The 25,732-nt window shown below is 41.5% G+C and overlaps 1 protein-coding gene and 2 pseudogenes across 4 annotated transcripts in view; 2 read left to right on the plus strand and 1 right to left on the minus strand.

Moving 5' to 3' along the window:
• KCNG3 (potassium voltage-gated channel modifier subfamily G member 3) overlaps nt 1–25,732 on the plus strand; it is a 105,807-nt gene that overhangs the window by 19,306 nt on the left and 60,769 nt on the right. The gene's annotated exons all lie outside the window — the stretch shown is intronic.
• Nucleotides 4,383–4,850, minus strand: LOC107973444 (small ribosomal subunit protein uS15-like; annotated as a pseudogene).
• On the plus strand, nt 9,431–18,490 carry LOC129143220 (voltage-dependent anion-selective channel protein 1-like; annotated as a pseudogene).

A 25,732-nucleotide genomic window follows, 5' to 3' on the forward strand; every position in this document is an offset into this window, starting at 1 on the left:
AGAAGCAGAATAGAAATATATGAGAAGAAGTAGCAACGTAAATTTTCTGTTAAAGATTAGTATATATTTTTTAAAATGAGAGTTGGTAGGTATATCAAAACATAATATTTGGATTCATAACCGTTTTTAAAATATATTTATTTTTTCTTTTGAGATGGAGTCTTGCTCTGTCACCAGGCTAGAGTGCAGTAGTGCCATCTTGGCTCACTGCAACCTCCGCCTCCCGGGTTCAAGCGATTCTCGTGCCTCAGGCTCCCGAGTAGCTGGGATTATAGGCACGCGTCACCATGCCCAGCTAATTTTTGTATTTTTAGTAGAGACAGGGTTTCACCACGTTGGCCAGGCTGGTCTCGAACTCCTGAACTCAGGTGATCCGCCCACCTCGGCCTCCCAAAGTGCTGGGATTACAGGTATGAGCCACCATGCCTGGCCGAACAGTGTTTTTTTTTCTCCCTGAGATGAACTCTTGCTCTGTCGCCCAGAGCAAGGGTTGTGGGATCCCACTGCTCTAGGTCACTAAGTCAAAATAGCATCACCAAGAGTCAGAAGATAAGGATGGTCAGCAAGGGGTGATCTCGGCTCACTTCAACCTCTGCCTCCTGGGTTCAAGTGATTCTCCTGCCTCAGCCTCCCAAGTAGCAGGGACTGCAGGTGTGTACCACCACACCCAGCTAATTTTTGTATTTTTAGTAGAGACGGGGTTTCACCATGTTGGCCAGGCTGGTCTCGAACTCCTGGCCTCAAGTGATCCAGCTGCCTCTGCTTCCCAAAGTGGTGGGATTACAGGCGTGAGCCACCGCGCCTGGCCTAACCCGAATAATTTATTTAAATGTTGGTGCTAAGTCATTACAGCAAATGCTCTGAAGATTTTTTTTTCTAATATAAGTGTTGAAAATAAAGCAAAATTTAAGCATTTAAAAACCGAATTCCTTATGCCAATCAAAATGTGTTTTTCTTGACTACATCTATCAAAAACCTAAGAAGCAGAACAAATCAATCTGTGAAATAAAAGAAACACATGCTTTACAGCCAGCCATGGTGACTTACTCCTGTAATCCCAGCACTTTGGGAGGCTGAGGCAGGCGGATCACTTGAGGTCAGGAGTTCGAGACCAGCCTGGCCAACATGGTGAAAACCTATCTCTACTAAAAATACAAAAATTAGTCAGGCATGGTGGTGTGTGCCTGTAGTCCCAGCTACTCAGGAGGCTGAGGCAGGAGAATCCCTTGAACCTGGGAGGCGGAGGTTGCAGTGAGCTGAGATCGGGCCACTGAACTCCACCATGGGAGACAGAGTGAGACTGTCTCAAAAAAACAAACAAACAAAAAGAAACACATGCTTTACAATGGTAGAAGAGGAAATTATGCATAAAAGTCATTATAAAGTCTTTCAGGCATATAAAAAACAATAGATGATAACACAATTAACACCTGTTTACCCACTACCCAATTAAAGAAATAAAACATTAAAAATATTGTTGAGGGCCGGATGCGGTGGCTCACACCTGTAATCTCAGCACTTTGGGAGGCCGAGGCAGGTGGATCATGAGGTCAGGAGATGGAGACCATCTAGGCTAACACGGTGAAACCCCGTCTCTACTAAAAATAGATTAGCCAGGCGTGGTGGCGGGTGCCTATAGTCCCAGCTACTTGGGAGGCTGAGGCAGGAGAATGGCGTGAACCCAGGAGGCGGAGCTTGCAGTGAGCCGAGATTGCGCCACTGCACTCCAGCCTGGGCAACAGAGCGAGACTCTGTTTCAAAAAAAAAAAATAATATATATATATATCGATAGATCTATATATATATATATTTATAGATTATATATTTACATAGATATCTGTATATAGATATCTAGATATATCAATATATGTATAGATCTATAGATATATCGTTGAGCCTGTAATCCCAGCACTTTGGGAGGCCGAGGCGGGTATATCACCTGAGGCCAATAGTTTGAGACCAGCCTGTGCAACTTGGTGAAACCCTGTCTTTACCAAAAAATACAAAAATTAGCCGGGTATGTTGGCATATGCCTGTAGTCCCAGCTACTGGGGAGGCTGAGGTGGAGAATCGCTGGAACCCAGGAGAGAGAGGTTGCAGTGAGCCGAGATCGTGCCAGTGGACTCCAGCCTGGGTAACAGCGTGAGTCCTTGTCTCAAAAAAAAAAAAAATGCAGTCGAAGTTTACTGAGTGCCTCTTTCCCATTGAAATCCCTTCATTTTCCACAGAAAGTGGCACTCTCCTGACTTTGATGTTATTCCCATGTACTTAAAAATACATTTAATATATGATTATGTACACGAAATATAGCATTGTTTTGCATACACTGTTTTTATAATGGTATAATCAATGGAGTCCAGAGCTTGCCTTTTTAGTTCAACTTCATGTTCACGTTTGATTTCTATGGCTGTAGCCCTTGCATTTTAACTGTAATGTAGTAGGAATTGATTTATTTGTTCTTTTGTTCACAGAAATTTTGCTATTAATGTAGTGCTGCAATGAATAGTTTTGTTCATGTCTCAGTGCACATGTAGGAGACCTTCTTTAATGCATCTACCTAGGATTGGAGTTGCTGTATTGAAAAGTATGCACATCTCTCCTCGATGTTGCTAAATAGCTCTCCAGAGTAGTTCTACTGATTTATATTCTTAACAGTAGTGAATAGAAGTCCTGTTCTTCAATATCCTTGCCATTTCTACATGTTGTCAGACTTTAACACTTTGCTAATCTGGTAGGTATGAAATATATTTTGCTTTTTTTCTTTTTTCTTTCTTTCTTTTTTTTTTTTGAGATACAGGGTCTCGCTGTGTCACTTAGGCTGGAGTGCAGTGGTGCAGTCATGGCTCACTACAGCCTCAACCTCCTGGGCTAGAGCAATTCTCCTGCCTCTGCCTCCCAAAGTGCTGGGATTACAGGCATGAGCCACTGTACCCAGCCTCATGGCTGGCTTCTTTTGATGAGCATAATGTTTAAAAACATTTATCTGCATGTTGTTTGTATTGCTCATTCCTTTTTTAAAAATTGAGATATAATCCATGTAACAAAATTTACCATTTCAAGTATACAATTTGGTGGTTTTTATGATATGCACTACATTGTACAACTATCATCACTATTCCAGAACATTTTCATCACCCCAAAAAGAAACCTACTTGTTAGTAGTCACACCCTGTTCCCCCTCCTCGCATACCCTGACAACCATCTGCTATCTATCTCCATGGATTTGCCTATTCTGGACATTTCATATGAATACAGTTATACAACATGGAGCCTTTTGTGTCTGGCTGCTTTCACTTAGTTTATTATCAAGATTCATCCATGTGGTATTTTATTCCTTTTATGATTGGATAATAATCTATTGTATGGTTATGCAACATGTTGTTTACCCATTCATCGGTTGAACATTTGTATTGTTTTTACTTTTTGATTATTATGACTGCTATAAACATTTGTGTCCAAATTTTTGTGTGAATATACACACACACACACACACACACACACACACACACACTTTTTTGAGACAGTCTCAGTCTGTTGCCGAGGCTGGAGTTCAGTGGCACGATCATAGCTCACTGCAGCCTTGAAGCCCTAGGCTCAAGTGATCCTCTAGCCTCAGCTTTCCAAGTAGCTGGTGCTACAGGCATTTACCACCACGCCTGGCTAATTTAAACATTTTTTGTAGAGTTAGGATCTCACTGTGTTGCCCAGGCTGGTCTCGATCCTCAAGTGATCCTTCCACTTTTGCCTCCCAAAGTGCTGGGATTACAGATGTGAGAGCCACGCCACCTGGCCCCCCACTTCTTTTTTTTTGAGACAAGGTCTTGCTCTGTTGCCCAGGCTGGAGTGCAGTGATGTGACCATGGCTCACTGCAGCCTCAGCCTCCCATGTCAGCCTCCTGAGTACCTGGGACTACAGACATATGCCACCACGTCTGGCTAATTTTTGTACTTTTTTGTAGAGACAGGGTCCCACTGTGTTGCCCAGGCCGGTTTCAAACTCCTGGGCTCAAGCCATCTGCCTGCCTCAGCCTCCCAAAGTGCTGGGATTACAGTTGTGAGCCACCATGCTTGATCCTGACTTTTCTTTTTCTAAATGGTTGATTATACATCCTAGGTACTGATTGTGTATTGCAAATATCTTGTCTTATTTATTTATTTTAAAATATTTGTAGAAACAGGGTCTTACTATGTTGCACAGGCTGGTCTTGAACTCCTGCAGTCCTCCTGTACTGACCTCGAAGTGTCTGGAGTACAGGCGTGAGCTACAATGCCTGACTGCAAATATCTTTCTGACTGTGGCTGGTATTTTTACTTTGTTTATGGTGTTTTGGGGCTTATAGAATCTGTACATTTTTTAAAAATTTAAACAATTATTTTATTGCGTGAGTACATAGACAAATTTATGCGACCAGGACAGAGGCTGTAGATGACTCATATTTCCAATTGGGAGGGAGGACTCGCTTTGTCTTATAATATCAAGCCAAATGGTGAATCTGACGCTCTATCAGAATCAGACAGAATTTAGCATCCTTATCCTTTCTATTCCTCTCAAGATGCTTTTGAACAGCAACTGCTTTCTTAATTAAATGGTAGAGATCTTCAGGGAGATCAGGAGCAAGTCCTTTGGACTTAAGAATTCTTAAGATTTTATTGCCTGTCACAAAACGTACTTGTGCAACACCATGTGTCTCTCCGTATCACACCGGTTTGTGAAGGAGTCAGGCCTTGTTGGCCAGTTTGTAAATCTCCTTCATTTCATCAGATGTCAACTTTAGCCAAGTGGTGATGCTGCAGTGTTAGGGCAGAGCCAACCAGGACAGGCCCTTCCTGGGAGCATGCATGCAACCCATGATGGCAGCAGTCAGGCAGCGAAAGGAAGAAGCTGTACATTTTAACAGACAAATTTATCAAATTTTTCTTTATGATTAGTGTGATTTTTAACTTGTCTGAGAAAATATCCAATATCGTCTCCAAGATCATAAAGATTCTTTTATATTTTCTTTAAAGTTTTAAATATATTTATAAATAATTTACTTAACTTTTACATTTCAAATTGAGTCTTTAGTCCACCTATTATTATTTATGTGAGGAATTTAATTTTATTCACGTGGATAACACTTTCCTTAGCACTACAGAATAGTCCAGTATGTACTTCACTAATCTGAAGAGCCTCATTTGCCATTTATCTTGTTTCTGTGGGTATGTGGATCTACTTCTAGGTTCACTATCCTATTTTTTTTTTTTTTTGAGACAGAGTCTTGCTCTGTCACCCAGGCTGGTGTGCAATGGCCTGATCTTGGCTCTCTGCAACCTCCGCCTCTTGGGTTCAAGCGATCCTTCTGCCTCGGCCTCCTGACTAGCTGGGATTACAGGCATGCACCACCACACCTGGCTAATTTTTGTTATTTTTAGTAGAGATGGGGTTTCCCCATGTTGGCCAGGCTGGTCTCCACCTCCTGACCTCGTGATCCAGCTGCCTCGGCCTCCCAAAGTGCTGGAATTACAAGTGTGAGCCACTGCGCCCGGCCTGCCATCCTATTAATTCCAGCATTCACACTATACTGTCTTAATTACTGAAATAATATAATCAGCTTATTAATTACCATGAAAACCCTTCTTGGGAATTTTGATCACATTACACTAAAATTTTTTGCATTAAATTTATGGATTTAGAGAGTTGGCCTTTTTTTTTTTTTTTTTGGAGACGGAGTCTTGCTGTGTCGCCCAGGCTGTAGTGCAGTGGCATGATCTCAGCTCACTGAAACCTCCGCCTCCCAGGTTCAAGCAATTCTCTGCCTCAGCCTCTGGAGTAGTTGAGATTACAGGTGCCTGCCACCACGCCCAGCTACTTTTTTTGTATTTTTAGTAGAGATGGGGTTTCACCATCTTGGCCAGGTTGGTCTTGAACTCCTAACCTTGTGATCCACTTGCCTCAGCCTCCCAAAGTGCTGAGATTACAGGCGTGAGACACTGCGCCCAGCCTGAGAGTGGGCATTTTTACATTATTTAGTTTTATTATCCATGAACATAGTATATAATTCCACTTACTCCACTATTCTTTAATGTCTTTCAATAAAGTTTTATGATTTTCATCTAAAAATTATTTTATATCTTTTGTTAGATTTATATCTAGGTACCTTATAACTTGTGTTGCTATTGCTGATTATATCCTTTTTAAAAATTATAATTTCTGCCTTTTGCTGATATAGCTGTACAGTTGATTTTGTACCTTCATCTTACTTGTAGCAGTATAGACTGTCCCTAATTTATGATGGTTCAATTTAAGATTTTTTGATTTTATGATGAGTTTATTGGAATTTAACTTCATTGTATGTCAAAGAGCACCTGTACTTTTCATTTATTCTAATAATTCCAAGGGTCTATTTTTGTTGTAATGTAGACAGTGATACTGTCTGGAAATAAAGACAGTCTTTGCAACCTTTATAATACCTTTGTCTTGCTGCAGTGACTAAACCCTCTAGAGTTGTACTGATGAGAAATGGTGACAGCCGGCATTCTTGTCTTTTTATTTTTATTTTTAAATGCATTTTTGGATCACATTTGCTAATTTATGTAGAATTTTTGCATCTGTGTTTCTAAGTAAGATTGGCCTACAGTTTTTCTCTCTTGTACTGTCTGTCTGGGTTTGGTATCAACATTTCAGTAACTTTTTTTTTTTTTTTTTGAGACAGGGTCTCATTCTGTCACCCAGGCTGATGTGCAGTGGCATGATAATGGCTCACTGCAGCCTCAATCTCTCCAGGCTTGGGTGATCCTCCCACCTCAGCTCCCCAGTAGCTAGGACTATAGGGGCATGCTACCATGCCTGGCTAATTTTTGTATTTTTTGTAGAGACAAGAGTTTCGCCATGTTGTCCAGGCTGGTCTTGAACTCCTGGGCTCAAGCAGTCTGCCTGCCTTGGCCTCCCAAAGCGCTAGGATTACTGTTGTGTGCCATCACACCTGGTTCTAATTTTTTTTTTTTTGAAACAGAGTCTCACTCTGTCACCCAGGCTGGAGTGCAGTGGCATGATCTCAGTTCACTGCAACCTCCACCTCCTGGGTTCAAGTGATTCTCCTGCCTCAGCCTCCTGAGTAGCTGGGATTACAGGCATGTGCCACCATGCCTGGCTCATTTTTGTATTTTTAGTAGAGATGAGTTTTCACCATGTTGGCCAGGCTGGTCTTGCACTCCTGGCCTCAGATGATCCACCCGCCTTGGCCTCCCAAAGTGCTGGGATTACAGGCGTGAGTTGCTGCGACTGGCCTTTCACTGACTTTTTAAAATGAGTTGGTGACTGCTTTTTTAATTATTTGGGATAGTGTTATATAAAATAGGGATTATTCATGCTTGGTATATGATAGAACTTGCCTGTAAAATCATCTGGACCCGGTATGCATCTTTTGGTGAATAGATGTCAAAGTGTAGATTCAATTTTTTTCATGATTGTAGGACCGTTCAGTTTTTCCAGTTATTCTAAAACTGAAAATTTTGGTCTGATTCATTTTTCTGGGAAATTGTCCATTTCACCTAAATTTTCACATTTATCTTCATGGAGTGGTTTAATATATTTTTATGTTTTTATAAAAGATCTGTTTTTGGCCGGGCGCAGTGGCTCCTGCCTATAATCCCAGCACTTTGGGAGGCCGAGGCGGGCGGATCACCTGAGGTCAAGAGTTGGAGCCCAGCCCGGCCAACATGGTGAAACCCCATCTTTACTTAAAATACAAAAATTAGCCAGACGTGGTGGCAAGTGCCTGTAATCCCAGCTACTAGGGAGGCTGAGGCAGGAGAATCGCTTGAACCCGGGTGGCAGAGGTTGCAGTGAGCCGAGATCGCACCACTGCACTCCAGCCTGGATGACAGAGCGAGACTCCATCTCAAAAAAAAAAAAAAAAAAAAAAGGAAGAGTATTTGCAGTTTTTGCCACTAATTCCTATGGCAAAAACCACAATTAACTTTTGTACCAGTCTACCATTCTGTACTCCCACCAACAGTACACAGTCGTGTGTCGCATAACGACGGTAGATGCTTGAGAGATTTCTTTGCTCTGTGAACGTCATAGAGCATCCTCACACAAACCTAGATGGTACTGCCTGCTACATACTTCACCACTTAGGCTGTATGGTATAGCCTATTGCTCCTAGGCCACAAACTTATGCAGAATCTACTGAATACTGTAGGCAGTTACAACACAGTGGTAAATACTTGTGTATTGTATTTCGTTTTTGTTTTTGTTTGTTTGAGACAGAGTCTTTCTCTGTTGCTGAGGCTGGAGTGCAGTGGCACATGATCTTGGCTCACTGCAACCTCCGCCTCCTGGTTTCAAGCGATTCTCCTGCCTCAGCCTCCCGAGTAGCTAGGATTACAGGCAGGCACCACCACGCCTGACTAATTTTTGTATTTTTGTTAGAGACAGGGTTTCACCATGTTGACCAGGCTGGTCTCGAACTCCTGACCTTAGGTGATCCGCCTAGCTTGGCCTCTCAAGGTGTTGGGATTACAGATGTGAGCCATTGCGCCTAGCCTATTTGTGTATTTAAACATACCTAAACAGAGAAAAGGTATAGTAAAAATGCAGTATTATAATCTTATGGAACTACTGTCATATATACGATCCATTGTTGACAGAAATGTCATTATGTGGTGTATGACTGTATACGGTTTCAGTTACTTCACAAACTTGGTGTTATTGGTTTTACAAATTTTTGTTATTCTGTCTGAAGTGTAGTAATATCTCATTGTGGTGTTAATTTCTCTGATGACAGAGTTGATCATCATTTTCATTAGCTTATTGGCTTTTTACATAATTTATTATGTGAAATGTTTGTCCACATAGTTAGCCTATTTTTTAAAAAATGGGTTATTTTTGCTATTGAGTTTTAGGTATTCTTTGTACAATCTGGATACTAGTCCTTTGTCAGATAAATGTGTTGTGAATATTTTCCTCTAGTTTTTTGGTTTGCCAATTTATTTTCTTAGTGGTGTCTTTTACTATACTAAAGTTTTAAATTTTGGTGAAGTCTAATTTATCAGTATTTTCTTTCATGATTACTACTTTTTGTGCCCTACGTAAGAAAGTTTGCCTACTTGCTCAGTCACAAACATTACTCCTGTGTTTTCTTCTAAAATCTTTATAGGCTGAGGACAATGGCTCACTCCTGTAATACTAGCACTTTGGGAGGCTGAGGTGGGTGGATCACTTGAGCCCAGGAGTTCAAGACCAGCCTGGGCAACATGGGGAAATCCCGTCTCTGCTAAAAATACAAAAACTAGTTGGGTGTGGTGGTGCACACCTGTAGTCCGAGCTACTTGGGAGGCTGAGGTGGGAGGATCACCTGAGCCCGGGAGGTAGAGGTTGCAGTGAGCCATGATCGTGCCGCTGAGCGACAGAGCCAAACCCTGTTTCAAAAAAAAAAAAAAAAAAGAAAGAAAGAAAGAAATTAAATACTCTTAAAAAAATAAAATCTTAAAGTTTTCACTTTTAAATTTAGTACTACACTCATTCTCATTAATTTTTGTGTGTGGTATGAAGTAAGGATAGTAATGCATTATCTCTAATTGTTAAAATCAACACACCAAATATATCATTTTGTCCTAAATATTCCATTAGACTGATAAAACGTTGAACTCTCTAATGATTAAATTTTTTGTACCATTAATTTAGTCGAACAACGTATTTTCTGGGTACCTATTAAGTGCCATGATTAGGCAATATAGTGTTTTTTGTTTGTTTTTTTTAAAGACACACAGCCCTACTTGCTTCCTAGCTGGAGAGACAGACGGCTGAATGTACAACCACTACACGATGTGCTATGTGCACTGCTAGAGATAAGCACTGGCTGCTGTAGGAACATCAGGGAGAAGCTCAGCCATGCTAGTGGGCCTAAGATAAGGATTCCCTGGGGTGGTGATCCTTGAGCACAGACTTGAAGGCCTGGTTGATGCTGGCCAAGAAGGGAGGGTAGATGTGCAAAGGCAAGAGGCGTGAGAAGACTGGGGACTGTGTTACTTTCCATTAGTTGGAGCAGATGGTACAAGGCGGAGAGTGGCAGATCTGAAGCTTTGGATGATAACTCATGCATTTTAGCTGTTATCTGTGGAGAGTTAGGAGTCAGCAATACCTCAGTACTCAGAGTATTCAAGTATTGCTGCTTTTAGTACTGCGAATGTTTTTGTATTCATGACTATAGACTAAAACACTTAGCTTATTGTTTCAGGAAGACCTTATAGTCTAGATACTTTGAAATATCCCTACCTTTGTTTAAATCTTTTGTTTTGGCCAGGCTCAGTGGCTCATGGTCTGTAATCTGAGCACTTTGGGAGGCCAAGGCAGGTGGATCACTTGAGGCCATCAGTTCTAGACCAACCTGGGCAACTTGTTTTAATGTACATGTTGGAAACTTTGTGTGCGTAGAAGTATCATTGTCCTAATGTTTGCAGTGAGTACCTAGTACACAGTAGTTAAGTAAAAATAATCTGAGTTGAGCACTGGACACATTAGTTACCTGTTGTTAGGAAATAGCAAATAATGATATCAGAATGAACTACCTCGCTTTTCAAAATGTCATTTGTTGAGGCAGCCCCCGCTGCAGCCACCACCGAGCCTGCCACCACCACTGAGCCCACTGCCACCGCCTCTAAGCAGAAGATGGTTAAGCCTCCCACGTACGCTGATCTTGGCAAATGTGCCAGGGATGTGTTCACCAAGGGCTATGGATTTGGCTTAATAAAACTTGATTTGAAAACAAAATCTGAGAAGGGATTAGAATTTACAAACTAGGCTCAGCCAACACTGAGGCCACCAAAGTGACTGGCAGCCTGCGAACCAAGTACAGATGGACCAGATATGGCCTGACAATTATGGAGAAATGAAACACTGACCGCACACCGGGCACCGAGATTGCGTGGAGGATCAGCTTGCATGTGGACTGAAGCTGACCTTTGATTCATCGCTTGTCACCTAATGCTGGGGGGAAAAATGATAAAATCAAAACTGCTGTAGGCAGGAGCATATCAACCTGGGTTGCACCATGGATTGTTGAGGCTTCAATCTGGGGTGCCCTAGTGCTGGGTTATGAGGGCTGGCTGGCTGGCTACCGGATGAATTTTGAGACCACAGAGTTTTAAGAGAAGCAGAGGGACTTTACTCTTGGCTACGAGATTGATGAATTCCAGCTTCACACTTATGTGAATGACGGGGCAGAGTTTGGCACCTTTGTTTCCCAGAGGTGAATAAGAAGTTGGAGACTGCTGTTAAGCTTGCCTGGATATCAGGAAACAGTAACACTCACTTCAGAACAGCAGGCAAGTATCAGATGGACCCTGATGCCTGCTTCTTGGCTAAAGTGTACAACCCTAGCCTGATAGGTTTAGGGTACACTCAGACCGTAAAGCCAAGTATCAAGCTGATGCTGTCAGCTCAGCTGGATGGCAAGAACGTCGATGCTGGTGGCCATGAGCTTGGTCTAGGACTAGAATTTCAAGCACAAATGAATACTGTACAGTTGTTTAATTTTAAACTATTTTGCAGTGTAGCTACCTTCAGAATTTAATGTATCTTTTAACATATATTTGAGATGCAAGTATTGCTACATTTCATGCTAGACCTCCAGGTTAAAGATGATTCAAAGAGTGCTACCTTTTCAGACATACAGAAGAAACCCAATTCCAAAAAAGGTCCTTTTAGCTGTAGACTTGGGGGGAATTTGGTAGCCCTTCTAGAGATGCCAGGTTTTAAAAAAATCTTGCAGTGGCTGCAAGTGGAAGATGATTATGTACAGGCACTTTGTAAATTTGTATTGAATAAATGAATGAAACTGTGACTTCCTGATAATTGAACCTTGGTTTCCTAACCCCAGTTGATCAGAGGCTCATTGCTTCATGGTGTGTACAAATTCACCTGACAAAGACTTTTTAATTTTTATTATTAATTTATTTATTTTTGAGACAGAGTCTCACTCTGTCGCCCAGGCTGGAGTGCAGTGCTGTAGTCTCAGCTCACTGTAACCTCTGCCTCGTGGGTTCAAGTGATTCTCGTGCCTCAGCCTCTCCAGTAGCTAGGATTACAGGCACGTGCCACCACGCCCGGCTAATTTTTGTATTTTTAGTAGAGACGGGGTTTAACCATGTTGACCAGGCTGGTCTCCAACTCCTGACCTCAAGTAATCCAAAGTGCTGGGATTCCAGGCATGAGCCACTGCACCCGGCTAAGGGATCTTTTTAGACAGATCTTCATGACCTGTTCCCATCCCAGTCCTTCATCACCTGTCTTATACCAAAAGGTCTGCAGGGTGTGATAGCTGCTTCTTTTCTACCATTTTGGGGTGGAGAGGGTGGATCTGATGAAGCTGATGATTCAGGACTGAATTCCTTCTCGTTGTGCTTTTTTGCCCTTGCACTAGAGTATGAAATAGCTTCCAGGAGCTCCAGCTATAAGCTGGGGAGAGGGTGTGTGATTGTAATCACATGGTGACAACACTTAAAATCTAAATTGGACTTCTGTTGCATTCTCACCACTCAATTTATTTTTTAGCAGTTTAATGGGTACATTTTAGAGTCTTTCATTTTGTGTGGAATTAGATCCTCCCCTTCAAGTGCTGTAATTAACATCACTTAAAATAAAACTTGAATAAAATATTGAAACCTCAAAAAATTAAAAATATCATTTGTTGAAATTCATCTTCCCAAGTTGTTCTGTAGATAAAAACTATCTTGAAGCCAAAATGGTAAAATACTATTAAAGAAAAGAATTGTTATCGCTTTTTGTAAGGTGATCTTGTTTGAAGAGGTAGATCTTGATATCCTTTCTAGTCTCATAATTCTTTTACTAATGAACTGCCAGTTAAATAAAAAGGGAATAGAACCCATGTGGTAGTCATATATGGAATAGGAACAGATTATTGAGATTGATCTTCTTGTATTATTTAGGCAAATATATGTACATTGGGGTGGTGGTGAAGGTGCAGGAAGGGATTGTGGCACCTGAAGATTAAGGGGGCCCACCCGGAGTGGAGAGTGTGGGGCCGGGGACCACAGGTGCTGTCAGGCCTGGGTTTCTGCTGCTGTCATCTCTGGAAAGTTTTTAGCAGTGAGAGTCAGAACCACAGATTTTTGATCTCTTCGCCTGTATGCATATGTCCTCTACAGCATGGTAGTCTTCTGAAAACACACTCCCTGGCTCTGGTGAAGAGAAGTGCACCCTGATTTCTGGGTCAGTCAGAAATCTTGAGAGTCTCTGACTCTCAAGAGCCTCAGGCAAGGCGCACACAGAAACACCTCTGGTTTGTCCATGGAGCCAGTTCAGAGCTAAGGAAAAAGCAACCCAAGTCCTCTGTTAGAGGGTAATGAACACAAAAACTGATGCATGGGATGGATGAAATTCTTTATGTAAATTAGCTCCTAGAAGATGATGTCTACCTTTTTTTTTTTTTTTGAGACAGAGTCTTGCTGTGTCACCCAGGCTGGAGTGCAGTGGCGTGATCTCGGCTCACTGCAAGCTCTGCCTCCTGAGTTCACGCCATCCTCCTGCCTCAGCCTCCCTAGTAGCTGGGACTACAGACGCATGCTGCCACGCCTGGCTAATTTTTTGTATTTTTAGTAGAGATGGGGTTTCACCACGTTAGCCAGGGTGGTCTTAATCTCCTGACCTTGTGATCCGCCCACCTCGGCCTCCCAAAGTGCTGGGATTACAGATATGAGCCACCGCGCCTGGCCTACCTTTTTATCAGTTAAGAAAATCAAAGGAATAGTCAGAGTAGCCATTTTTTTGTAAGATGTTTTGGGGTACCTTTTGTTTTCTTCACTCGCCTTTCCATTTAGGGGAAGCCTAAACACTGGTCAGTGGGCCAGTGTCGTGCACCTGTTTAATCTATGTAGGGCATCTGCTCACATCTGTGTTTTGTTTTGTTAACTTTTTAAATGTAATTGCTTTTACTTCATCAGGTGTCTGGCACTTTCCTGATTTTGTTTTTGCCAAATTAAATCGCCACTTTCTCAAAGAAGCCTTCCGTGGTCTCCCAGATGAAGAAAAACTTATCTTCTTCTGAACTTAATGCACATCAATTATAGCATTTATTACTTTCTACATTCTAGTTTTGAGTTTTTAAGGATTGGATTGTTGTTAGGGAGGGTATATCTTACCCTTTGCTAGGTCGCAAACTTTCAGTCTGTTTTATCTTCTTTTTAAAATCCTTTTATTTTGAAATGATTTAATTATTAATTAATTAGTTAATTGATTTATATTTAGAGAGAGTGTTGCTTTGTTGCCCAGGCTGGAGTGCAGTGGTATAATCATGACTCACTGCAGCCTCAAACTCCTGGGTGCAGGCAATTCTCCCACCTTCTGAGTAGCTAGGGCTACAGGCGTGCACCATCATGCCTGCTATTTTTTTTGTAGAGATAAGGGTCTTGCTATGTTGTCCATGCTGGTCTCATACTCCTGGCTTCAAGAAGTCCTCCCACCTCAACCTCTCAAAGTGCTGGGATTACAGATGTAAGCCACCTTGCCTGGCTTAAAATAGTTTTATACTTGCAAGAAGTTGCAAAAACAGCACAGAGAGTTCTGTTTTACCCTGCATCTGGTTTCCCCAATGATAACATTTTTTTTTTTTTTCTTTTTGAGATGGAGTCTCTCTCTATTGCCCAGGCTGGAGTGCAGTGGTGCAATCTCGGCTCCCTGCAAGCTCCACCTCCCGGGTTCACACCATTCTCCTGCCTCAGCCTCCCGAGTAGCTAGGACTACAGGTGTGCGCCACCATGCCCAGCTAATTTTTTGTATTTTTAGTAGAGACAGCGTTTCACCATGTTAGCCAGCATGGTCTCGATCTCCTGACCTCGTGATCCACCCGCCTTGACCTCCCAAAGAGCTGGGATTACAGGCGTGAGCCACCACGCCCGGCCGATAACATCTTACATAACTGTGCTTAAGTTCTATCTTTAGTTTATCTTTATGCACCTCTCTGTGGCTCTGTAGAGCCTGACATACATTAGGCAGTCACTCATGAGCTTTGTTGCATGGTGAATGAATTAATGGGCTCCATGGGCTTACAGCCACATCCAGGTTAATATGTTGTCATCCCATCCTGACTTGAGGACATTGCATCATCCTGGCTACAAGTGACCTGTCTCAAGAGACTCAGACTGAAGCCATGCACATTTCGTGCCTCCTTTGTGCACATTAGTTGACTTGCCAGGCAGGGAGGGTGAGAAAGGACTCTGGGATAAATGCCCACACTCTGAGATTTATTTCAAAATAAGACATGAGGGAAGTAGATGAGGATGTGGAGCGGGGCAGAACTGGCTTTGGGCTGATGGTAAATGGGGCTGGGTATCTGGGGGGTCATAATACCATAATACCATTCTGTCTTCTCACTCTCTCTATTTTTTTTTTTTTTTTTGAGACGACGGAGTTTCGCTCTTGTTGCCCAGTCTGGAGTGCAGTGGTGCGATCTTGGCTCACCGCAACCTCCACATCCCGGGTTCAAGCGATTCTCCTGCCTAAGCCTCCCGAGTATCTGGGATTACAGGCGTGTGCCACCACGCCCAGCTAATTTTGTATTTTTAGTAGAGACAGGGTTTCACCATGTTGGTCGGACTCGTCTTGAACTCCTGACCTCAGGTAATCCACCCACCTTGGCCTCGAAAAGTGCTGGGATTTCAGGCGTCTGGCCATTCTGTCTTCTCTTGTATGTTGAATGGTCTCAGTTCTTCATCTCTAAAAGTTTAAGAAACAAAAGCCTACCCCACACTGACATAATATCAAAACTGTTTCTTCCTGAGGTTCCTTTTTTTTTTTTTTCTTTTTTAAGTAACGGGGTCTCCTATGTTGCTTCTTTCTGAGGTTTTAGAGTCTGTCTCTACAAGCTCACACTAGCAGGACAGAACTCCTTGCAAGACACTACCTCGGGCTACACTGCAGACACTCCAATGCACTTAAGTCATGTATTTGGGTTGAATATTGAATTATGCCAAAAGGAGTCAGAAAAGATAAGGGTTATTTGTAGTAATTGCCTGTAATTTTTCACAGAAACACACTTTGATGGAGATTTATATGTGATGGATAGCCCCTGTCTTAGCAGGACAGGTATTGTTGCCTTTGCATTTGCAGTCAGGAACTTGGTTGTTTCTTTGTAGGGGGTCATCAGTCCCTGTTTCCCAATAAAGAGAGAATGTGAATCTGGTACCTCTGTTGCCAAAACAGAGGACAGAGGAACCACAGAGGGTAAACTGTGTTTAGGAGGCAGAGGCCAGATTCCTCAGGCAAGGGCGCATGTTCCTGTCTGCTAAGGGAAAGTGAGAAAAGCAAAGGTGGAGGTGATTGCAGGAAAAGAGATCCGACAGAATAATAGCAGCCCCTTAAAAACTGTGGGAGGAGCCTAGTTCTCTGTGGCCAATCCCAATGACTTTGAGAGAGTGAACTTTTCATTCATCATTATCGTTGTCCTGCCACATATCCTAATGAAATGGCCGTCCAAATGTGAGCATGAGGAAACAAAATAGTATCAAGTGAGGACTGTAAAAATTAACACATACATTGACTGTAGCTATATAGGGACATCCATGAATCCCAGGCGTGATTCAAGGTATGACTTAGTCAGTGAGTACATATATTTTGTTTGTTTAAAATTTACTTATTTATATATTGAGATGAGGGGTTTCACTATATTGCTCAGGCTGGTTTTGAAGCCTGAGCTCAAGTGATCTTCCTTCCTCAGCTTCCCAAGTAGCTAGGAGACTACAGGTGCGTGACACCACACCTGGCTTTGTACATTTCTTTTTTTTTTTAGAGATAGGGTCTCACTCTGTTACCCAGGCTGGAGTGCAGTGGTGTGATCATAGCTCACTGCAGCCTCGAACTCCTGGGCCCAAGTGATCCTTCTGCCTTGGCCTCCCAGTGTTGGGATCAGAGGTGTGAGCCACTGCGCCCAGCCGTGTGTGTGTGTGTGTGTGTGTGTGTGTGTGTGTGATCTGCCTGCCTCGGCCTCCCAAAGTGCTAGGATTACAGGCATGAGCCACCGTGCCTGGCCAGCCTTGTAAATATTATTAACCTGCCATTTATTATCTGTGTGACATGATCTAGTTACTTCTCTCTTTTTTTTTGAAACAAAGTCTCTCTGTCGCCCAGCTGGAGTGCGGTGGCACAATCACAGCTCACTTCAGCTTCAACCTCCCCAGGCTCAAGGAACCCTTTTACCTCAGCCTCCCAGGTTGCTGGCAGTACAGGCGTGTGCCCCCATGCTTGGCTAATTTTTTTTTTTCTTCTGTATTTTGCAGAGGGAGTTTCGTCACGTTGCCCAAACTGGTCTTGAACTCCTGGGCTCAAGCAGTCTGCCTTTCTTGGCCTCCCAAAGTGTTGGGATTATGGGCATGAGCTACCGCACTTGGCCACTAGTTAATTCTCTTTGGCTTAGTCTCCTCATTTGTAGGTGGGGATCATAACAAAACCTATTGCATACAGTTGTGAGAATTAAGTGAATTAGTATGTAAATGTATAGAAAGATGTTTGGAACTTGAATAAGTGTTCAATTATGTGTTTTAATTTATTGTTGATCTAGGTTGGAAGATAAAGAGGTACGAATGGTATATATTTTTTCTCTGTAAGATAATTAAAGTGTGTAAGAAAAAAATCATGTTTTTTTCTCTCAAAAAAACCCTACTTTTTTCCTATTTAACCAATTGTTGTGGAGAAAACTCTTATAAGGACATGAAAGACTCTAGGTAATGAAGTGGCGGTTGATGTGCTGTTTGCTGGAAATTTTTATTGTGCCTTGTGTTATTACATTGTACATGCCTGTTAGAAATGTGATTGGAAATGCTTTGTACATTTAAATCTGAAGGCTTGGAGTAAGAAGGGTAACTTTTCCTTTTGTGGCACTCCTGGGGTTGTTAAGGCTGATTTAAGCTGCTGATGACTTGATTGTGGTGATTGCTCTTCTAGTTGGGCATACTGTTTACTTTCTTTTAAAATGTTTTTAAGTTGGACTTGAACTGAACTCCTTTTGTAAATAGAAGGCTCTGAGCTCAGAGATGGTTTGCAGTGATAATAATAATGGTCACAAATCTTTTTTTGTTTGTTTTTTGAGGCTGGTCTCACTCTTGCTTAGGCTGGAATATATGGTGCGATCATGGCCCACTGCATCCCTGGGCTCAGGTGCTCCTCCTCAGCCTCCTCAGTAACTGGGACTGCAGGCATGCACCATCATGCCTGGCTAATTTTTATATTTTTTGTAGAGACAGGGTTTTGACGTGTTGCCCAGACTGGACTCGAACTACTAAGAAGATTACTCAAGTAATCCTCCTGCCTTGGCCTCCTAAAGTGCTGGGATTACAGGTGTGAGCCACTGCACCTGGCCATATTATTTTTGGAGAGGTTAAAAAATGATTGCAGTCTATGCCTTTCATCTTATACTGATGTGTCAATATTTATGGCTTCAAAGAAGTTGTAAATAAATTTCATTTTTCCCTGCCAAAACTGTTAAGTTTTATTTTAAAATTCTATTTCAGTGTAAATATGATTAGTAAGTAACAAAGTTATTGGAGTTTGGATTCATATAACATTTCCTTATTTTATATTCTTACACATTATGATATTGTACTATATTTAAAATATACTATATATTATTTTAAATGTAATATAATTATATATGCACATATTATAGGTATATAATAACTATATGTATATAATTATTATTTTAGGTGGTTTTCTGTGTTGGCCTATTGCTTGTGTAATTCATTTAGCTTTTCCAAGTCAGCTATTCAGATTCAGCTTTCAGCTGTACATACATATATATAATTTTTTAATTTTTAATTTTTTTTTTTTTAAGAGACAGGATTTTGGTCTGTTGCCTAGTCTGGAGTGTAATGGTGCAGTCATAGCTCACTGCAGCCTCAAGCTCCTGGGCCCAAGTGATCCTCCCACTTCAGCCTTCCAAGTAACTGGGACTACAGGCACATGCCCCACACTGGCTAATTTTTTGAAAATTTTTAGTAAAGATGAGATCTGACTATATTGTGAGATCTCGCTATATTCCAAGATCTTCTGGGCTCAAGCAGTTCTCCTGCCTTGGCCTCCCTAAGTGTTGGGATTACAGACATGAACTATTGGGGCCAGCCACAGCTGTTTTTTATATTAATTTTCATAGTTGTCCTTGTAATATTTAATTTTAATCAGGTTCTGTTTGGTGTTAGTGACAGGAACAATCTCCTTCAATTCTTCTGGGGTAAAGCAGAATGTAAGTCAAAAATTAATTAATGTCAAAGTCAGTACTGTTTTTGTTTTTGTTTTTCCATTGACCCCACGGGTAGTGTGGCTGAGCAGTCTAATGTGCTGGGCGTGGTGGCTCACACCTGTAGCCTCTAGTACTTTGGGAGGCCAGGAGTTTGAGACCAGCCTGAGCAACATAGCGAGATCTCAGCTCTACAAAATATAAAGAACATAAAAGATAAAAAAGTTCTGTATTAAGGCTCTAGCCTTCTTGGGGGCATAGATTTGTATTCCATCACTGCTCATATGTTTGCTCTTTAAAATTGTAGTAAAATATACATAATATAAAATTTACCATCTTAACAATTTTTAAGTATACCATTTAGTAGTGTTAAGTATAATATATTCATATTGTTATGAAACAGATCTTCAGAGCTTTTTCATGTCATCTTGCAAATCTGAAGCACTGTACCCATCAAACAACTCTTCTCTTTCACCTTTTCCCAGCTGCCTGTAATTACCATCTTTTTGTTGCTGTGAATTTGACTAGTTTAGATACCTCATGTAAGTGGAATCACATTGTATTTGTCTTTTTGTGACTGGCTTATTTCACTTAACGTAATGTCTTCAAGGTTCATCCACGTAACAGGATTTCCTTTCTTTCTTTCTTTTTTTTTTTTTTTTTTGAGGCAGAGTCTTGCTCTGTCGCCCAGTACAATGGCATGATGTTGGCTCACTGCAACCTCTGCCTCCCCGGTTCAAGTGATTCTCCTGCCTCAGCCTCCCGAGTAGCTGGGATTACAGGCACCCACTACCACGCCTGGCTAATTTTCATACTTTTAGTAGAGACGAGGTTTTGCCCTGTTGGCCAGGCTGGTCTTGAACTCCTTACCTCAGGTGATCTGCCCGCCTCGGCCTCCCAAAGTGCTGGGATTACAGGAGTGAGCCAGCACGCCCAGCTATATTCCAATTTTAAATTCAATATTAAATTCCAAATAGATTTCTTTATTTATTCTTTTGTAAGTGGACATGAAGGTTGCTTCCACATCTTAACTATTGTCAGTAATGCTTCATTTGTATTTGTGAAAGTGGGTGTGCAAATATTTCTTTAAGACCCTGCTTTCAATTGTTTTGGATATATACCCAGAAGCGTGATTACTTCAGCATGTGATATTTCTATTTTTAATTTTTCAAGGAACCTCCATACTGTTATGCATAGTGGATGTACCCTTCTACAATCCTACCAACAGTGCTCAAGACACTTGTGATTTTCTGATGTGATTTTTTTTTTTTTTGATATAGTAGCCATCCTGTAGGTATAAGGTGATATCTCATTGTGGTTCTGATTTGCATTTTTCTGATGATTAATAATGTTGGGCATCTTTTCATATGCTCATTGGCCTTATTAACTTTGGAGAAATATCTATTCAAATCCTTTGTCCAGGACAGTCTCTTCAATAAATGGTGCTGGGAAAACTGGACATCCATATGCAAGAGAAACTAGACCCTTTATCTCACTATATTAAAAAAATCAAATCAAATTGGATTAATGACATAAATCTAAGACCTCAAACTATGAAACTACTACACGAAAACATTGGGGAAAATCTCCAGGACATTCGAGTAGGCAAAGATTTCTTGAGCAATACCCCACCAGCATAGGCAACCAAAGCAAAAATGAACAAATGGGATCACACCCAATTAAGAAGCTTCTGCACAGCAAAGGAAAGAATCAACAAAATGAAGAGACAACCCACAGAATGGGAGAAAGTATTTGCAAACTACCTATCTGACAAGGGATTAAAAACCAGAATGTATAAGGAGCTCAAACAACTCTATAGGAAAAAAAATCTAATAATTTGATTTAAAAATGGGCAAAAAATCTGAATAGATGTTTCTCAAAAGAAGACATACGAATGGCAAGCAGGTATATGGAAAAGGTGCATGCTCAGCATCATTGATCATCACAGAAGTGCAAATCAAAACTACAATGAAATACCATCTCACTCCAGTTAAAATGGCTTTCATCCAAAAGACAGACAATAACAAATGCTGGCGAGGATGTGGAGAAAAGGGATCCCTCATACACTGTTAGTGGAAATGTAAATTAGCACAACCACTATGGAGAACAGTTTGGAGGTTCCTTAAAAAACTGAAAATAGAGCTACCATATGATCCAGCAATCCCACTGTTGAGTGGGTGTATACCCAACAGAAAGGAAATCAGCATATCAGAAAGGTACGTGCACTCCCATGTTTGTTGCAGCACTATTCATGTTAGCCAAGATTTGGAAGCAACCTAAGTGTCATCAACAAATGAATGTGGCCAGGCACAGTGGCCCACGCCTGTAATCTCAGCACTTTGGGAGGCTGAGGCAGGCAGATTGCCTAAGGTCAGGAGTTCGAGACCAGCTTGGCCAACATGGTGAAACCCCATCTCTACTAAAAATACAAAAATTACCCCGGCATGGTAGCATGCACCTGTAGTCTCAGCTGCTCAAGATGCTGAGGCAGGAGAATCTCTTGAACCCTGGAGGCGCAGGTTGCAGTGAGTCTAGATCACACCACTGCACCCCAGCCTGGGTGACAGAGCGAGACTTCATCTCAAAACAAAACAAAACACACACACACACACACACACACACACACACATACACACACACACACACCCCCAGTTGAATGTATAAAGGAAACGTGGTACTTACACACAATGGAGTACTATTCAGCCATAAAAAAGAATGAGGTCCTGCCATTTGCAACAACATGGAACTGGAGGTCATTTTTTTCAGTGAAATAAATCAGGCACAGAAAGACAAACTTCTTGTGTTCTCACTTATTTGTGGGAGCTAAAAATTAAAACAATTGAACTCATGAATATAGAGAGTAGAAGGATGGTTAACAGAGGCTTAGAAGGGTAGCGGGGGTGGTGGGGAAGTGGGTATGGTTAATGGTTAAAAAAAAAATAGTTAGAAAGAATGAGTGAGACCTAGTATTTGCTAGCACAACAGGGTGACTATAGTAAAAAAATAATTTAATCTTACATTTTAAAGTAACTAAAAAAGTATAATTGGATTGTTCGTAACACAAAGGATAAACGCTTTAGGTGAATTTGAGGCTGCAGTGAGCTATGACTGCTCCATTATGCTCTAGCCTGGGTGAAAGAGCAAAATTCTGTTTCCTTTAAAAAAAAAATATATATATATATATATATAAAAATATATATATATATTTACCACCCCATTTACCCTGATGTGATTATTATGCATTGCATGCCTGTATCAAAATATCTTATGTAACCCATAAATATATACACCTACTATGTACCCATGAAAATTAAAAATAAAAAATTAATCTAAAAAATCTTTTGTCCATTTTTTAGTTAGGTTGATTTTTGTTGTTGTTGTTACTGAGTTGCAGGAGTTCTTTTATATCCTGTACATTAATTCTTAATCAGATAAATGACTTGCAAATATCATCTCCCATTCTGTAGGTTGCCCTTTCACTCTTGATTGTATCTTTGTTGTTGTTGTTGTTGTTGTTGTTGTTGTTGTTGTTGTTTGAGGTAGGGTCTCACTCTGTTGCCCAGGCTGGAGTGTAGTGGCAAGATCATGGCTCCCTGCAGCCTTGAACTCCTGGGCTCAGGGGATCCTCCCACCTCAGCTTCCCAAGTAGCTAGGACTACAGGCACACACCACCACTCCCTGCTAATTTTAATTAATTAATTGATTTTTTTTGAGACAAAGTCTTGCTCTGTCGCCCAGGTTGGAGTGCAGTGGCACGATCTCAGCTCACTACAACCTCCACCTCCTGGGTTCAAGCAGATTCTCCTATTTCAGCCTCCTGAGTAGCTGGGATTACAGCCGTGCACCACCACGCCCAGCTAATTTTTGTATTTTTAGTAGAGACGGGGTTTCACCATGTTGGCCAGGCTGGTCTCGAACTCCTGACCTCAAGTGATCCACCCACCTCAGCCTCCCAAAGTGCTGGGATTACAGGCGTGAGCCACTGTGCCCGGCCCCCTGCTAATTTTAAAACATTATTTGTAGTAGAGATGGGGTCTTGCTTTGTTGCCCAGGCTGGTCTTGTACTCCTGGGCTCAAGCAATCCTCCCACTTCAGCCTCCCAAAGTGCTGAGATTACAGGTGTGTGTCACTGCCCCGGCACAAAAAAAATGCTATTCTAATGTAAACCCTGGAGACCAAATGGTTGACATATACCATTTAATCTTTTTTTTTTTTTTTTTTTTTTTTTTTTTTGAGTTGGAGTCTTGCTCTGTCACCCAGGCTGGAGTGCAGTGGTACTATCTGAGCTCACTGCGACCTCCGCCTTTCAGGTTCAAGTAATTCTCCTGCCTCAGTCTCCCGAGTAGCTGGGATTACAGGCGCCTGCCACCATGCCCAGCTAATTTTTGTATTTTTGGGAGATACAGGGTTTCACCATGTTGGCCAGGCTGGTCTCGAACTCCTGACCTCAAGTGATCCACCTGCCTTGGCCTCCCAAAGTGCTAGGATTATGGGCATGAGCCACTGCTTCTGGCCCCATTTAATCTTAACAATGGACATTGTCATAAAATCATTTGCATTTCCAAATGCTCCTTTTAGCTTTAAAATCTTGTAGATCTGGGTTTCATTACCTGTGTAATTGCAGCTTCTTAGTTGTGTGACCTTGGAAAAGTGCTTAACCTTTCAGTCTCAATTTTGTCATCTGTAAAGTGGAGATACTAGGGGAAATACATATTTCATAGACTTCTTGAAAGGGATCAGACGAGATGATATCTGTAAATTGCTTAGCACAGTGCCCAACTGAAAGGCATCAGTCAGTGGTGAATATTTTTATTAGGCATACATTCATGAACATCTGTATGTTTGGAACTCAGAAGAAATCAGAATGGGCTTCAAAGGAATGTGATGTATCTTTAGTTTCTTTTTTCCTGTTTAATTTTACAGAAGTAACCTCCGGGAATACCCAATTGTTTGCTCTTGTGCTCAGTGAACAGTACTCAGTTTTTCAGCAGTTGTCAGTGGTGGCATTGGTGAGAGTGCCATTTGGAAACATGAGGAATTTTGGCAGGCTTGGTGGTGTTTGTTGCTAGAGACTGCCTTGGCATAATTGAAGGTGAAAATGATGCCTGGGGTTTCTCACTGATTCATCCCTTTGGTGTGCAATTCTGAATAAACTGCATCTGACCTAAGGTGTGGGCAAGCAGAACCCTGAGGACCTCATTACAGACGAGCTTACTTGTTTGAAATTCCCTTATTGAGAGATTATTCCACACCATTTGGATTTCCTCCTTCTTAGTCATAACAACTTTGGCTGCTGCTGGAAATAATTAGACAGAAAATGTTCTGGTATTTTTGGCACAATTGACATTTTTACTCTTCTGAAATTAATAGAATCTTAGGATTTTAGAGCTGGGAAGGTCCTTATAAGATCCATGTAAATCTGCCACTTGATGGTGAGGCTTGTCCCTCAGAATGGAAAGAGCACAGAGCCTCTGACGTCAAGTTCAGTGCCCTTGCTTGTGTCTGGCTAGATAAGAGACAGAGTATGTTAGCTGGAGAACTGGTACATCTTACCCACAAGCCAATCTAAGGAAACTATTATTATCACTGCTGCGTGCTCCTGCAATCCCTTTTAAGTGCACATCTTACTACTACCTACTATATTTACCAGTTTACTACCTAGGATAGCAACCAATTTAGAAATCCCAGGCTGGGTGCGGTGGCTCATGCCTTTAATTCCAGCACTTTGAGAGGCCAAGGCGGGTGGATCACTTGAGGCCAGGAGTTCAAGACCAGCCTGGCCAACATGATGAAACCTCATCTCTCCTAAAAATACAAAACTTAGCCAGGTGTGGTGGTGCGCGCCTGTAATCCCAGCTACTCAGGAAGCTGAGGCAGGAGAATTGCTTGAGTCCGGGAGGTGGAGGTTGCAGTGAGCCAACATCGTACCACTGTGCTCCAGCCTGGGTGACAGAGTGAGACCCTGTCTCAAAAAAATAAAATAAAATAAAAAAGAAATCTCAGTGGCTTGACACAACAGCAGACTTTTTTTTTTTTTCAATGATAGTAAGTACTTTAGGTTTTGCAGAGCTATATGGTCTCTGTCATGACCACTCAACTTTGCTGTGAAAACAGCCATAGACAATGTGTAAATGAGTGAGCATGGCTGTGTTCCAATAAAACTTTATTTATGGCCACTGAAATTCAAATTTTACATAATTTGTACATGTCATAAAATATAATTCTTTAGATTTTGTTTTTTCCCCCCAATCATTAAAAAGTATAAAAAAATAAAATTTATGTTGGAGGAGCAAGTGCTTACGAATAACCAGGACAGTCTTGAAAAGGAAGAACACAATTGAGTGATACATTCAACTAGACATCAAAACAAAGTACACTCATTTCTCGGTACATGTAGGATGTTGGTTCCAGGACCCCCCACATATACCGAAATCTGCACATACTCAAGTCCCTCAGTGGGCCCTGGGAAACCCAAGTATATGAAAAGTTGGCTGTCTGTATAAGCA

Source organism: Pan troglodytes, chromosome 12 (assembly GCF_028858775.2).
Source record: "Pan troglodytes isolate AG18354 chromosome 12, NHGRI_mPanTro3-v2.0_pri, whole genome shotgun sequence".
Lineage (NCBI taxonomy): Eukaryota > Metazoa > Chordata > Mammalia > Primates > Hominidae > Pan > Pan troglodytes.